We start from the raw sequence: 18,582 nt of genomic DNA on the forward strand, positions 1-18,582 counted from the left end.
TCTTTAGCCAAGTTTGACTTCCAAGTGTCATACAACCCTATATTTGGCATCTTCTGTCATATGCATCATAGATTCTCCAAGGAATCTCTTTCCATGTCACATATCCAAGGTGACAATTCCAATGCTCTTATCCTCCATGTTGATTATAAAATGAGCATTCTTTCTCTCATTTCCAGTTCCTAGTTTTCTTATGTTTTCACTCTTCCTCTCACACTTAAATCATATCTTCAAGTATTGTCATAGCATCATCACTATCCTAGGCTTTTCCTTCATGATTTTGTGTACTTAAGGCAATTTGGAGCTACAATACATGGAGAAGAAAGAAGGATGCGAGAGCTACAAATGAAAGAGGGGGTTTCTAACCTTATGTTGCTTCATTTTTGTTTATTTGGATTTTATGGTAGACTAGAGGATGTTACTATATTTTTATTGAGTTTGTGATTTTCTCATAGTATGTTAGACATTACCCCATTTTTTGATCCTAAATTTGGTGAACCTGATGTAAACATGCTTAACTAACTTGCATTTCTTGTGTTTGTGCTTGTAGGTGCAAGGAAGGAGCTCACTTGGGGGGGTATAATCATTATTTTCTCTCCATTATCAAACCTAGTCTAATTAGGGGACCCAGTAGCATGCTTGTATGCTCTTTTTTTAGGCATTCTATTAGCTAACTATCCTAAGGTGCACTTAGGACCCTAAGAGGTAGTTTTAGGGGCCTAAGAGACACCATAACCCCTGTCTATTGTTCCTAACTTACCAACTATTCCTATAAACTACCAAGTTCTCCCTTCTAAGCCCCAACTACACCATCGGTACAGTCTACACTATCTAAGTGCACTTGGGAGGGTAGAATTAAAAAATCTAGTTTCTAGCTATTATTTAGGGAATAATTCCCCATAGTCTACACCTGGGCTCCCAATTGTGCCCAAAGACTACCAACTACACCCTTCTAAGCCCCAAGTGTACCATTGGCATAGTTAGCACTTTCTAAAGTGCACTTGGGGGCATTCTAGGCCATTTTGGCCTTTTGTGATGTAGTTTTCTCTGTCAGAGTGTACTTAGTTCATAAAAAGCACTTGTTTCAATCAAAATCTTCATCTAAGGTTTCCATTTTCTTCCAGGACATAGGTTAGATGTTTTTGTGTTATTGATGGTATATTTGTAGCATGTGGCAATCATTGGATGAAGACTATGCATTGAAAAACTACTAATGTTTATTTGATGGACATTGTCGAAGACCCTGTGTGTTTGTCAAAACCATGTGTGTGGTTTTCCTAGATTAGATAACACTTCATTTGGTGCATAAAATGAACCTTTTCTTTTTTTCTCGATGTGTCTATAGTGTTTAAAACCCTAGGGGTTATATGGATGTATCCTCTACCCTAGCCACTTATGGATCTTGGATATAAGATAAGTCTGTGTGACTTCTATAGGAAGCTTACCTTGGACCAAGATACTCGATATTGGGTATGCCAGGGGACAAATTTAGAGTGGTAATGGGCCAAAAGACAAGTCAATGTTCCAACCACTATATAAAACTTGATAATAGCGAAAGTCATGTCAGTGGTATTGTTGAGTGATAGATCTCCTCCAATACCTTTATAGTGCATCAAATCTTAGTTCTTGTGGCTGGGAGACCTTTTGAGGAAGTTTACCATTCACTTGTTGAATGGAATGCCCTTACTAAAAATTGTGTTTTAGTGGCAAAAATCCTTTCTATCCACTAGCTCAAGGGGTCACCCATTCTCGTGAAGACATCTACATTCTCACGGTCCTTAGTAGAGACAATAGTCCCTTGGGAAGCATATCTTGGTAGCCCCGAGAAGTGAGTGCATTGTAAGGGGGAGCCTATGGTGCAAAGATCTTAGGTTGTCTAATCTAGATAACTGCAACTAAACTTCGGTTCATGTAGGAATTTAGTTGATATAGTCCTAAAGCATAGGTTGTGGTATGTTTATTTATTTTTAACAATAAATATTCTTGACTTAATGTGTCTTGCATGTGTGTAAAACCTTAATCAAGATAAAATCCAACATTCAAATTTACACCTTGTCAAAACATCGAATACTATCAAAATGTTGCAACTCTTGTCAAAACTTTGTAAACTTTGGTCCAATACATTCAAAACTTGGGAAACATGGTGACTTATGATCCTAGATGTGCTTGGCGTAACATAGGTTTCATCCTTGCATAGAACCCACTTGCATTCACACTAGTTTAGGCCTCATACTTGCATCATATACACTTCATCTTGCATCTTTAGGTCCTCACTTAGTATTCCTCATCTTTTAGATTGCATTCATTAAGGGTTTAGGCTGCATTCTTTGCATTTCATCCTCCAATTTTTCACTTTGCATTTTCCATCTTACCTCTTTGCATACCCAACCCTCATCTTGAACACTTTAACCATCATTCTAGGTGCATACACATAATTTTGAGCCTTCATTCTAGTCTTAGCATTGTCCTCTACTATCTAGCTCACGGTGACATCAATTTGGAAACTATAGCACCTAAAATTGCCTTAGTTTTAGCCTAGCTTCCCAACTATGCTCTAAAACTACCAACTACACCCAAACTAGCCCCAATTGCACCTACTATTTGATCACACTTGGTAGTCTAAGAACCTAGTTTGGGCTTCAAGACAACATTTTGAGGCTTCAAAGGTGTTCATAGCTACCTAGATAGGTCCCCCTATAGTAGCATGCCCTAATTTTCATTCTACACCACATAACCTTCATTATTTTCACTTAGGACACAATTCCCTACATTTTCACCTTCATTCTACATCTCCTAATCCATCATAACATCAACCCCATCATCCTAGCTTCATGGCATAGCAACTTGACAACCACCCAACTCAGAATTAGCAACCAACCCAGTCTCTAGCTATGTCCTTCTGATCCTCAACTAGACCATAGGCATAGTTGGTACTATTGGAATGCACTTGGTGCTATAAGAGCATAGTTGGGGAGTTGTATGACAATTTTGGGCCTCCAAACTGCATTTTGAGACCTTAAAACTGCATTTGGATGCCACTGTAGGTCCTCATTTTGCATTTGACCCAAAATGACATCTTGCACCCAAAACCTCATTTTTCATATTAGGACCTTTTCATATTACATATCCACTCAGAATCATCATCATTTCAAGACCCCCTAAAAATCATTTTGAACCCAAATCTATTGAAATTAGTAAAAAATTTGAACAAAGTATGAGTCTTAGAGTATCTCCTAGTGTTGATGGATCTTGATTAGTCCTTTTTTATTTTCTTATCATTTTCTCTGGTCAAACTCTATCTATGTATTGGTAGATTTGACCTTTTCATCTTTATTAATTTGATCTTTTTTATTTATTTTTTCATTTATCACTTTTTGGTCAAGATCCAAAGTCCATTATCAGAAGGTTAAACTACTAGAGAAAATAGCTTTTAAAGATTTTACCTAAGTTCAAAACCTTTCATATACCTTATCATTAGGATAATCATATTCCCAGTGTCCCTAAATGTTATTTTGATTTATCTTTGTGGTATATCCCCCTCGTCTTGCATTATTCAAAACTTTAGGATCATTTACACTATCAAACCCTGTCAACTTGTTTGTCAACCAATTTGTCTTCTTGATCATTTATCCACATTTTTCATATCCCAAATGTCATTATCAACCCTAGAACACCACCTCTTTCACAGTATACCTTTTACACATCAACCTCTAGCATCATTACCAAGTCCAAGGTCCAACCCTAACCTTCATTTTGCATACTCAAATTTTCATTTTGCATACCTTCAAAATGTCACTTTGCATTTGCATTTGCATAACATCCCTAGGACATTTATAGTTTTCATATCAAAACATTATCTCATTTGGCACTTCCTCACATTACATATCATCCCTAAACACTTAAAAACCCAAAAAAAATTAGATCTTGCATACCAACATCCTAATTATCAAATTTTGCTAGATTTTACCAATTGCACCTCTGTTTTACCAACTACACATTGCAGGTTCAAAGTTTTTTAGTTTTACAGTGTAGTTGGTAGTTTTAGAGAGAATTTGGTAATTAGGTGTTTTATTCTAGGTTCTAAAACCCTAATCTATAGTTCCATAGCCTTCATAGCATCCCAAAACCTTAGAAAAAACTCAAAATCACTCAAAACATTCATTTTTTGCATTTTAGGTACCCTAGCAGCTCTATTTACTAGTTGCATACCTCCTACTTACCAAATGCTTACCTTTAGGACCCCAAGTGCACCAAGGGTGCACTTGGTACTATCTGAGCATAGTTGGTAGTTTAGGTGTACATTTGGGAGGCAAAAATTCCATTTAGGTTTCCCTCTACTACATCTACATCCTTAAGTATCATGCCAGCACTCACTAGGACACAATCAACTCAGAGACCCAAAGAACTTTATCAACCATTGTATTCAGAGGCACCAACACAACCAAAATGTCATCTAAGACAAAATAAGAGCAAGAAAAACCAACAAACCTTTTATGAAAACCAAATTGAGGCATCACAACCATTACTAGTAGACCCCTTAAATATGTATCTGCAAGATCACCATAATCAAGGGATGACACAAAAAACCCAAATCAATACATGTACCATGAGGTTTCCTTCAAACACTTCCCCTACACATGGGATGGTTCAATGGAGTCCTAAATTTGAACCTATAGTTGTGTCGATACCACCTAGAGGTGGAAGTGTACCAACCACACTTGAGGATAAACAAATGCATTCCTTTGAATTTAGCAAACCCAACATGAGTACCTTCAACCCAAAAGCATCAAACATACATAAAGGTATTATACACCTAAGTGATTATTTTGACACTAACTATGACATCAATGATGAAAAAATGGCTAGGGCATGTCAAGACAAAAGTTTCCACAAGAACTTCAGACTTTTGGCAGCCCAAGAAATTTTCAAATTCAACTCAAACATGGAGGGGCCTAAGTCCAAACATCAAACCAAAAAAATTAGTGAAAACATACAACCCATGATCAATTTGGACTTAGATAAGAGGAAAAAACCTTTTGAATTTTCAAACACAATAATTGTCCCTATAAGGTTCCTCCAAGAATCAACCATCAAAATCTTCCAAAGTACATTAATCCCTTGTTTAATGAACCACAACCAATAAAGGGAAATAAAACTCTTCCTAAGAATCCTAAGAGGATGTTCAGACTTGACTTCAATCACATGATGCAACAACAAGATGTGCCTAAAGAGACTTGTACTCTAGGGATGTCAAACATACCTCCTTTGGAGGAAAATCCACAAAGTGCACCTTTGCTCCTAACTCTACCAAGTGTTATGGCATCAAATGTTATGGAGCCTCCCACAAGTATACCATGTGAAATGTCAAGTACAACAATCCCTATTGATGCACAAAGGAAAATTCTTATTGACATTACATTAATTCCCAAAAGGAACACATCCCACTATCAAGTCAATATGGTGTCCCAAGGAGAAACATCTAATGCACAAAGATACCAAAACAACAACTCAAACTTGATGTTCATTTCTCAAGGACATAATCAACTCCCACAACAACATCAACCTACTATGGTACAAGGATTTAATCTTTCTAATGCTCAACCAAGTATAAATCCAATTAATACACATGTGACATATCAACAACAATATCAAACACGACAACAACAACCTCGAGTAGTGCAAGCATCCAATGTCCCTAACATGCACTCTAGTGTAAATACACTTGACTTACATGCAATGTATCAATAATTCCAACAACAACAAGCCATGTTTGAAAAAAAATAAGAGCAACTCAAACAAAAGTTAGAATACCAACAATGCCTTGAGCAACAAATTATGTACCAAAAACATTTTTTAAAACAACAACATGTGCCACAACAACCCCAATAGACACCTTTACAACACCAATCACATATATGGTCTCACATGCAATTGATAGAGGCATCTTAACAAAAAATGCAACAAATCGCACAATGAAAATACATTGTACATCAATCACAATCGATACTACAACAAGTGCCATATCAAATACCATAATAAGTACCCCAACATGTGGCACAATAGGGACACTTTTATCTTCGAGGTACTAACATACCTCCACCACCTAGTGACACATCACTAGACTCATTAGACATAGAAATGTTAGAACCAAGTAGACATAGCTCCCACCACAGTAAATGGTCTACTCATAGACATAAAAGACTTTAAGGGAAGAATATCATGCAAAACCCTAATGAAGAGTTATTACAATAATTCAAACAAATTTCCAAACAAGTTGAGGTATTGGGAGTTCCAAAGAAATAGGCTCTATATATAGAAAGGGACTTACATCCTAATGCATTCGATTAAAGTCTATATATGCCTCCATTCCCAAAACACTTTGAGGCTCCAAGATTTGAAAAATACTGAGGAAAAGGAAACCTTGTTGATCACATTAGAGAATTTTGTGCCTCATGTACCAAACTAAGTGATGAGCCCACCTACCTCATGAGATTGTTCCCTTGTTCTCTAGGTGGGCCCACACTTGAATGGTATTCCAAAATTCCTAGTAATATCAAATCTTGGTCATAGTTGGTAGAAAAATGTATCTACCATTTTTCCTTTAACATAAACAAATTAGGTAATACTCTCTAATTTGTGCTCAACTAAACAGAAAGCAAAAGAGCCATTTATCACATTCTTACTATGATGGAGAATATTAGTTATTCAATGCTCACTAGACATTCCTAAAGAACAAAAAATTAACTTGTGCATTGAAAAACTAGTCCTCAACTTAATGTATGAACTCAAAATCAAAAGTCCAAGCACCATTTATTAACTGATGAAAAAAGGGGCTAGTATTGAAGATGCTCTTATCCATAAGGGAATCCTCAAGATGAACACAGAAAACACAAACATGAATTTTTCTAATGACAAGGAAAAAATTTTCTCCAAAAGCAAGAATGTGATCAATGATGGCATTGTGGATGCACTTATGATTAGTACATCCCCCCAACATCAGAAGATCTTGGATCAAGCCCTTAAAGAGTCAATAGTACCAAAAAAAATTTATGTTTCCTAGTTCTAAGCCATGGTGGGGAACCTATCTACATCACAACATATCATATTTTACCCTTAAGATATTCCTAAAGATGATCCCAACTACAATGATCCCCTTAATCTCAAAGTCTTTATACATAAAGCCAAGGTTAGACATGTCTTGATAGATGGTGAAGTAGGACTAAACAACTGTACCCTTAACATTGTCAAGGGTTTAGATTACTCTAAAGGCGTAGACCCCTCTCATAGAATCACAATAAAGGATTATGATGATGGCAAACACTTCTCTAAGGGTGTCATCATATTACTCATCAGAGTTGGTCTAGCCACAAAGAATACATTATTCTAGGTCCTAGATATAGAAATGAATTGCACCAAGATACTAGGATGCCCTTGGCTTCATGCTATGAAAGTAGTACCCTCTACATATCATCAATTTATAAATTTTTCCTAGAACAATGTATAGGTCACCATTCTGGGTGATCAAGATCCTTTCCAACTCTATGCCAATCTTAGAGGAATCATTGCATACCAGCTCTTGACAAACCATGAAACAAATCCACTCAAGTCCTCTAAGTATGTTGATCCTTCCACACTTACACCCACATTCAAAGGAAAGCTCAAAATCCAAGACCAAGATTGCAGTGAGTACTCCATATCACATGGATTTCACATTGGGAAACTTCCTTTATCTCCCAATTCATATGGTAAACCTTAGCTTAAATAGAAAAGTCCCAAGTTTTCATTTCAAAAGAAACCTTTTATGGCCTTCACTAGTGGAGGTGGACTACATGAAGAACATATCTATTAAAATAACTCTACATGATTTGAAAAGGCTAAAGTAGAACAAGAACTTGCTCTTATATCCCCTGACAAGTATGGACCTAGATTCACCATCATGCAGAAAAAGGGACATGATAGATGTAGTGGCTTGTGACCTCAAAATCAAGGCATTGTTCAACCCATCATTGCAACAAGACAACCTCATAGCTTGGTACTTGGATTCAAACCATTTTTTGGGGGTCTTCCTAATACCGAGTCCTCCTCATCTAAGTATGTGAATGCTTAAATTGAGAACAAGGAATCTAAGAACACCCAACCCAAACCCACCCAATCTGTATCCAACATTGATGATCCTGATACCTCCCTTGGTCTTGATCATTCTTTTTCTGACCCCACTAGCCTACATATGGAAGATAAACATGTAAATCCACCTATCACTCAAACCAATTCTTCAACTTGGATCAAAATATTCTAGGGGCCCAAGCCCTCCTACTTTTGAACATGATCCTAATGATCTCACTAAAGTAGATATCCATATATGCCTTTGACCAAAGCTTATTCAACACCAATGATGGAATTTCCACAATTTTCTTTGAACTTATTGATTGGGACCAATAAGTACCACCAACATTTGACCAGTTTGAAAATGATGATGCCATCATAGAATTCTTTGAGCTCCATGAAGATTTACCACAAGGTGATCACAAGTCTATATTTTCCATTGATCTAAACATCATGGCATAATCTAGGGAGTCAAATCCATCTTCCAGTCATAAAATTGAGAAAATAACAAAAAAAGACAAAATTAGGTCTCTTGGTGAAAACTTAAAGGCACCATTAGACCATGAAAAAGTAAAAATAAAGGATGTATCTGAGGTTGAAAACCTCTCTGAGGTGCTCAAGTATAGAAGATTGGACACACCCCCATTAAAGGAAAGATCAATGTTACTTGTGGAAATGATAAAAGATATTAATCTAGGAACTCCGAACAACCCCAAGGTCATACACTTTGTAGCCTCATTATCACCAAAGGAAAAAGATGAATTTGTTAGATTCTTTCTAGAGAGGTAGGTCAACATTACATGGTCTTATGCAGATATGCCCAGATTAGATCCTGAACTAGTCCTTCATCACTTATCATTAAAGCTAAGAGTGAAACCAGTAAAGAAAAAGTTGAGAAAAATGCATCCTCAAGTTGCCCTCCTTGTCAAAGCTGAATTGAAGAAATTATTGGATGCCAGCTTCATAAGACCCATTGATTATGCTGAGTTGATATCTAATTTAATACTAGTAAGAAAAAACTCTAGGGGCATTCAGATATGCACTGACTTCTATGATCTTAACAAGGCATGTCCCAAGGATGATTTTCCTTTACCAAATATAGATATCATTGTAGACATGACAGTTGGGTATGAGATGTTGTCACTGATGGATTGTTTTTTTAGCTACAATAAGATAAGAATAGCCCCTAAAGATGAACACAAAATAACTTTTACATGGCCTTGGGGAACATAGTGCTAGAATGTTATTCCATTTGGTCTTAAAAATGCTAGAGCAACATATCAAAGAGCAATGACTACCATCTTCCATGATTTCAAGAAAATCCTAATGGAAGACTATGTTGATGACTTACTTTTTAAATCTTATACAAGAAAAGAACATTTGGGTATCCTAGATCAGATATTCAACAAAATGGAAAGCTATAAGCTCCTTCTAAATCCAAAAAAGTGTGTATTTAGGTTTGTTTCTAGAAACCTCCTAGGATACATTGTTTCTCAATGAGGCTTTGAAGTGAATCCTAAGAAAGTAAAAGCAATAATTGACATGCCTCCCCCAACAAATCTTAAAACCTTAAGAGGACTACAAGGAAGATTATAGGCTATCCAAAAATTAATTGCACAACTGACAGATAAATATCACTCCTTTCAACACCTCTTACATAAGGGAGTATCCTTTCAATGGAACAAGTAGTGCAAAGAATCTTTCCAATAGCTCAAGGATTATCTTCTACATCCACTAATTTTAATGGCCTCTATTCTAGGCAAGCCATTCATTCTATACATATCTTCTATAGATATAGTGTTAGGGGCTCTCTTAGCACAAAATGATGAACAAGGAAGAGAGAGAGCCATACATTACATCAATAAAAAACTTGTGGGCTATGAAATAAATTATTCACTCATAGAATGAGCTTTCCCTACTATTGTCTTTGTAGCCCAAAAGCTGAGACATTACATGCTCCATCAGAAAATAATGCTCACCTCTAAGATTGACCCACTGAAGTATCTCCTAAGCAGGGCTGCTCTCATAGGATGCTTAGCCAAATGGGTCATGATCCTTAGTGAATTTGACATAGAATATGTAGAAAAAAAGGAAATCAAAGGGAAAGTGATAAAAAATTAGTTAGAAAAAGCACCTATGGAAAATGATCATCCCATGTTGATTGACTTTCCAAATGAAGCCATATTTAACATGGATATAGCTAATGAATGGAAGATTTACTTTTATGGATCACAAACAAAAAATGGTTTAGGAGATGGAATTATGTGTAATAACCCCAATAGGTTATAACTTCTTCAAACACCAAAAATCTTTATACTTCAGTTGTTTAACATTTCGTCAAACACTTTGCAAGCAAGCTCTGATACCACTGTAATGACCCTCCTCAAATCTACTCTCAAAAAATGTTGATGAAAGCTCAAGGAATTTCATCAAACAGTTCACATGCAAGGGACGTATAACTGATATAGTATTTTAGATAACTTTAAATGACTTTTTCTTCAATTTTCATTAATGAGAATCTTGTGCTAGAAGACTACAATGGACTACATAATGACCTAACATGAGTGTGCTACTAATTTTGACAATATTTAGTGCATATATATGATCTAAGCATGAGAAATGAACACCTATAACCAACTGGCATTTTTACAAATAGTTGGTATGCAAACTAACTAGCTGATAAATAATGATATTAAATTGCTTAAATGACACCAACAACTATTATCTTCTTAATTGTAATGAAAAATACAATGCTCATGAAATATGGCCAAGACTTTGGCATTTACATGGATTACAAAATGATAATGATGGTATAATGCACACTTACAGCTGAAACTTATAACACCTTAAAAAGAAATACTAACAAAAGAACCTAGTTGTAGATGGCTGTAATAATTTCCTTCAATGCTGCCCCTTTTGCTTTGCTTTTTTTTTGGACTTCTTTTTCGGCCTACTTTTTCGATTCTGCTTTTTCGGACCGCTTTTTTGGTTCTACTTTTTTGGACTACTTTTCTGTATCTACTTTTTTGGATTGCTACTATGTTTAATCTCAAGACCATATCTTTCAATGGAGTCAAGATTTCCAGCTTGAAGGGATTTTGTCCTTCAAACTATTGAGACATAATCTATAGAAAATTCTTCAATTTCTTTGATATTTCCAAGCATGCCTAAAAGAAGCTCTTCCATTTCTTTTATAGTGTTCTCACAAGGGCTCCATCCTTCATTTTCTCAATGTGGGATAAAACATCACTCCCTTTTATGTAACTTATGTCTCCAATGTGTTATAAAATAAAAAGGACTCTTTTAATTCAAATATTTCCCACAAACTATAGTTTATGCATTAATAAAGTTAAATATTTAAATTTAACTTTATAAAATAGCTTTATTAATGCATAACAAATCTTATCAATGATAAACAAGTCTTCTTGCTAATTGTAAACAATTACCATCGACATACCGCTGCCACTGGATGTTCAACCATATCCAAGATGACTTATTATAAATAGTAAGTATGCCCAAAGTTGCCTCAAACCCCCTCAGAAAGACCTGCAACTAAAACTATCTAGGCCAAATGGCCTCTAAGTCCCTTTAATATCCTAGTTAGCCTATGAGACCATGGGGAAATAGGCTAATGATAACATCATGCTATGAATGCTAAAAAGGGGACATTACATTATGTTTATCTCTCCCCAAGGAGAGATAATCCCTGAGTCATATAGGATAGCATTCCATTGTACCAACAACATAGTAGAATATGATGCACTGATCAAAGGACTCAAGATAGCTATCTAATGGAACATTCAACATTTACAAGTTTTTGGTGACTCCCAGTTGGTCGTCCACCAAGTCAATAATGACAATGAAACCAAAGATGATAAGTAAATGCCATACAAGTAGATGGAAGACTTCCTCATGTCTAAATTTGTAACTATGTCTTTTCATCAGCTACAAAGAATACACAAAAATCAAGCTAATGCTATGGCTACCATTTCCTCTATGATTGATATGCCTCAAAATGTGGAACACTCTGAATTCCTTGTGGAGCAACTTTTGATTCTAGTATTTGAGCTCCCTCAATTTGAGTTTGTGTGTGAACTTGTTGGTCCCAATTCTCATTAGTATCAAGACATTTATGATTACCTACATGCCCATATCCTACCACCCAACTTACCCAAAAATGACCATCAAGCCTTTATCCATCAAGCTGCTAGATATGTCATCATTGGTGACACCCTTTACAAGAGATCCTTTGACCAAACGCTTCTCAGATGCCTTGACTTGCAAGAAGCTAAAACTTCCTTACATGAGGTTCATGAAGGTATATGTGGAAGTCATTTAAATCATTTGAGTCTAGCTAAGAAGCTTGTTAGAGTTGGATACTATTGGCCAACCATGGAGAAAGTTACCCATGATTTTTCCAAATCATGTCATAAATTTTAGGAACATAGCAATCTGGTCGATGTACCAACACAAGAATTGTAGCCAGTCATATCACCATGGCCCTTTTCATAATGGGAATTTGATCTTATTAGAGCTATTTCTCCTCCATCCTCTGATGGTCATAAGTTCATTATCATAGCAATAGAATATTTTACCAAGTGGGTTGAAGCTATCCCTTTGACCTTCACCACTGGCAAGAAGATTTCAAGGTTTATTCTAAACTACATCATATGTCAGTATTGAGTATCCTTGGCTATTATCACTGACCATGGTAGTTCATTTCAAAAAAAAATGTAGACAAGATCTATGAGAAGTACAACATATACCATGGATATTCTAGTATTTACCATCCATAGGGCAATGGCCAAGTAGAAGCATCGAATAAGACCATTGTTAAGATTCTCCAAAAGACTGTCAATGATTATGGTCGAGACTGGAATCTACAACTAAATCTAGCTCTTTGGGCCTATTGATCAAGTGTGCATGCTCCTACTAGGGTAACACCATACTCTTTTTTCTATGGCATTGAGGCCATAATATCCATTGAAGTTAAAATTCCACCATTGAGATTGTCCCTACAAGATGTTGTTGATGATGAAAACTATCGCATATCTAGACTCCATGAACTAGAAATGCTTGATGAATGGAGAAGAGATGCCTTGAAACATTTACAAGATTAAAAAAACTAACTCCAATGGTGCTATAAAAAGAAATTTTGAGTTCATCATTTTGAGATCAGTGATTTGGTCCTAAAGATGAACTACAAGACTTAGCATCATAGAGAAAAACAAGGAAAATTTGAACCCAACTGGAAAGGACCTTACTGCATCATTTGGATTTGGAGTATATCAACTTGTGACTCTAGAGGATGAAGCACTACCCATGTCCATCAACAACATGCATCTTCACAAGTACTACACTTGATTCTATCTAAAAGTCATAAAAAATATCAAAAACATTGAAAAAGTCCTAAAAAATATAAACAAAAATAGCAAAATGTCATGAAAAAAGAAAAGAAGAAAGTGAAAAAAGTCATTAAAAAAATGGATGCCTTGATGAAAACCTAGAAAATAGGCATCTTGGCACTAAAATTTGAGTCAAGAGAAAAATTTCATCCAAAAGTGAAAACCTAGCAAACAGGTGCTTTGGGCAAGTACCATGGTGAAAACCTAGCAAATAGGTGCCCTGTGTAATCAATTGTTACTCCTCCATCTATTAGGATTCCATCTAGTTTTCCCCACCTTTTCATTCCCTATTCATATCCTTCATATTGCAAGACATCCCTAGTCCCTTATCATGTCTCACAAATTGGTTAATGTCCATTGTTATCTTGCTGTAACATCACCAGTCTATACATACTATATCATTGGCCTTTGCACATAGTATATGTCTTGTCTAGGGGAACATCACCCACATAGTGCATGAGTTTGAGCTTGAACTAGGGGTATGTCCTTAAGAACTTCTTACCCATTAGAATTTTCACATATCATATTGGAGCTAACACTTCTAAAAACCATAAAATATCTTGAAAAGCTCCTAAAAATTCAAATACATTCTTGAAAAAAATCCCAAAAATCATAAAACATCCTGAAATAATCACTACAAATCAAAAAATGTCCTAAAATAAATACTAAAAATCATAAAATGTCCTAAAGAAACTAGTCATGCAAAAATATCAAATATCCTCAAAAACCCTAAAAATCACAAAACCCATGAAAACTTTGTAATAAACCTTGTACATAACCATCCCTTTTGCATAAACACCCACACTTTTGCAAATTGAAATTCAAGGCACTACACTTCCATGATAATCACACTATCTATTCAATATGAACTGATGGTCAATCCAACATGTCACTACAAACCTATCAACTGAATCAACAACCAAAACTATCACATGATCAACCTATCAAGCACTATACGAAGACCTTAAAACACTAAAAGAAAGTAATAATGGACAAGAATAGCTGTTGGCTCATGCTATCTAGTGAGTGATTTTTTATTTTTTTATTTTTCCTTTGATCATGTTCCTATGCCACTTGATGATATAATCTGATCTATGAGAGTGGCCAGTATGGTTCATTGTAATATTTTCTTTTCTATCAGTTACAATATACCTTTGAGAGTCTGGGGCATGTATATATGCCTTAGGAAGGACAAGGTCATTTTTTTTTCTACATCATGCTTATTTATGCAAAAGGCTTGTATTTATGCTTTGGCCCTTTATGCCATGATGCATTGCATTCAATTTTCCATATCAAAATAAAGCTCCATTTGACATATAGTGCACTTTACCAAAGCAAAAGTCTTCTCATCATACTAACAATTCCTCATCTCATCTCATCCATCTTTTTTAACTTTTTCATCCACTACCTTGGTCTCGTACTTTGATACATAAAAAAGCATTGTCATCTTGCATTCTTGCATATGTAAAAAGTCCAAAATGATCCAAAGCAATAAATCTTTGCATAAGCATGGCATGTATATTATCTTCACATTTCATTTGCATTCATTTTACATGCATTCATTCCATATCATTTTACATTTCATTTGTATTCATTTCATATCATTTTACATTTCATTCATTTCATATCATTTACATTTCATTAAGCATTCATTCATGAGAAAAACATATGGCAAACATAAAGATGTCATAACACGTGATAAACCAATAGATGATGTCATCATATAAAAGCCCACATAAAAAAGCATAAATGCTTCCATATAAAACATATGCATAAACCATCTCAATTAGTCATGATAACATAGTTGCATCTCATAAGTGTTTCAGAAAGTATTAGAGTATGTGATGATGGTTTACATTAATACTAATTACTGGTAGGCACGAAACATGAAAGAACATTCCCTAGCCTCACAACCTTTATCTAGCCTTGAGGATGATCCCTCTACTCTCTGTGGTGGCATCATAGTCCCCATCACCCCTCCACTAACTTTTTGTCCTATGTGTTCAATGGGAGTGAGATCTCAATGAATGAAAACTCTCTACTCTCTGCCCTAGTGGCATCACTCTCTCATACTAATCCCTCTAGTACTATGCTTCCATGTGTGCCCTACTCATCTTCATCATCATCACCTAGAAGTTTGCTTCTCTAAAGCTACTAATGAACTACTAAAAATCTATACTACCATCTCTTCCCTACACATTGTGATGTCTCTCTTAGCCATAGCCCAATCTCTTTCTACTATAACTGCATCCCTGTCTCCTATCACTATGTTCCTCTCTACTACAACTTGGTCTAACTGACTTTGTAGAGCTCTAATCACCTCCATCAACTCTAACTAGCTAGGCCCAACCCATATTGGTACTAGTGTCCTACTAGTGTAGTCCATTGGATCCCCCTTCACATCCATCATAGCTACATCTACATTTGCATCATCCTTATCACCTCCCTCACCACCATCATCCCCAGCCTCCCAATAGTCCTCCCCATCTTCTCCCCCATGACCAACTCCAACACCATCTCCACCCCCACTATCTCCACCCTCCTCATTGCCATCTCCCTCATCCTCTCCTTGAGCATCCTCCTCATCATCTCCCTCATCCTCTCCCTCAGTATCCTCATCATCAACCCCTACATCATCCTCAGTATCCTCATCTCCTCCCTCCTCATTATCACCCTCATCTCCTCCCTCCTCATCATCACCCTCCTCTCCTCCCTTCTCCTCTCCCTCATCTTCATCCTCCTCATCCTACTCTATTTGAGACCTTGCTCATGGTACTAGTACTACTAGATCTTTCAAAGGCCTTGGATGATACTGTGCAAACCATCTATCATATGCTACCAACATGCTTGCATGCACTACATTTTCTGATACCCCCCATATCCTTAGTTGTAACTCCTCTAGCTATGCATATGCCACCTATGTCCTGATGGGTGCTCCCCACTCTCAAACCTCTACTCTAGATAGGGCAAATAATGCTAGACTAGTTGGTACATTATGTATCTCACCAAACTATCTTTGTACCTGCTCTGGTAGGTACATCTCTATCACCAAGTGCCCAATCACTATGTGCCCTATGAGATAGCACTCCTATCTATATTATGGTAGGTGAATATCATCATCATCCCATTTGAGGAAATCCTTGTAAGATCTCTAGATAAACTATGTCATAGTGTCTATCTGATGTTAGAAGTACCTCATGTACCCTAATGGTCCTGGTGCTAGTACACCTCTATAACTATATACATATGGCATGTCATCCACAACTCTCTTTCTATAAGAGGCCTAAATACTATAATATTCTCATAATCCCAAATCTATAGTAATGTACCCCTAGTACTAAATGTTAAACCACCTCTATATGCCACTTGCTCTAGATATTAATACATCATCCCTAAAATGCATGGGCCCTAGGTAAACATAGTCCCCTCCATCACCATCCTCTCTAACTCTAGGCCCCATTTAATGAGAAATCCATGTCCCCATCTATCTAGTATCAATAGCCCACTAATCACCCATCAAATCACCACTATCATCTTCTCATGGCATGCCACTAATAGGTCCCATTCAATCTCATAATTGCAAATGCCTAGCTCTGCATCTCCACATCCAAACAATCAGTGTAAATCTACTCATTCAACTACTGGTTCATACACTATTACCTCCCCATAAATCAGTATCCTTAAGATGTTCCATACATCCTTGAGGGTCACTGTAGACTGTCCTATTAGTAGATGGAATGAACTCGTCTCTCAGTACCATCTCTTGGTCAATGTTGTCATTAGAGCTCTATTTCCCCCTCACCTCTTGAATGAAAGTAATATGATATAACTCTAGACTAACGAAGATCCCCTACTCACCATCTATCATCTAGTAACACAACACAAGATTCTATGGCCTATGTCCCCTCATTTGTAATAAGGGCATCTCCTCTTGCATAATCATATAGCCTAGTCAACCTCCTATGGTTTTGCATCTAGTTTACACTACTTTTGACCCAAGTTTGACATAGCTTGAATCTATTTTGACTAAGTTTGACCTTTTTCTATGAATTCTTTCTAGGGTTTTGAACATGTTTACTAAGTTTCAATTCATTTCGAGCTCATTTGCATTATTTTGACCCTATCCCTATCCATCTGTCACCCTTTTTCCTCCATTTGAGCTAACTTTGACTAGGTTTGACTTTTTTCTAACCATCCTAGCCTCAGCTAACCTACGTTTTCAACTCTTCTAAGGGTTTTGAACATGTGGTCCAAGTTTTGAGTCATTCTAAGTTTGGTTGCACCCTTTTGGGCCCTTTGCACTATTCTCTATTAGCATTCAGATGAGTTTGACCTCCATCTACCCTAATTTTGATCCAATTTTGACCACTTTGACCACCTTTGACTGCATCTTAAATTTTTTCTAACATCCCCCTAGGGTTATGGTAGTCTACCCCAAGTTTCAGGTTGATCTGGGATCATTTGGACCCCATTCACACCCTCAGAGAATCCAAGGGTGCACTTGGTCATACTAAGTGCACTCAATGTACACTTGGGCATGCCAAGCATGTCCACTATGTAGTTGGATGCATTGTGGGTGCAGTTGGGACATTTTGATGCCCTAAACTGGCCCCAGAACCCTTATTTGACTCCATTTGACCCTGACTGACTCCTAGGTGCCTAAAAAGAAGGAAATAGTAGGAAAAGCATGAAAAAACATGGAAAAGAATCAAAAAGCATAAAAAGTACAAATATGGCCTTGATGTACTCACCAAAGGTCCTGCATCTGCCTACCATCAGAAGGTACATACTTGTTCACCACGATGTTGCTCCCTAGGTAGTTGGTCCATTCTCCTTGGTCCAAAGCTCTTTTCTTCCAAAAGTGAAGATGAAAATGACTTTCAAAACCCTCTCCAAGCCTTTTTATAGTGTGTTTCTACCTAGATGGATGTGCAAGTGGCCTTTTTTGTGTTGGTTGTGATGCCCATTTGCACTCCAAAGCCCATAATTTTCATATTTTAGCTCTGATTTTTGATCTGTCAGTTGCTATGGATTTGTTTTCTCATTGTTAATGAGATTGACCTATCATATGCGTATG

This window comes from Cupressus sempervirens, chromosome 7, assembly GCF_028749045.1.
Source record: "Cupressus sempervirens isolate cs-2001-9-10 chromosome 7, ASM2874904v1, whole genome shotgun sequence".
In the NCBI taxonomy this organism is placed as follows: Eukaryota; Viridiplantae; Streptophyta; class Pinopsida; order Cupressales; family Cupressaceae; genus Cupressus; species Cupressus sempervirens.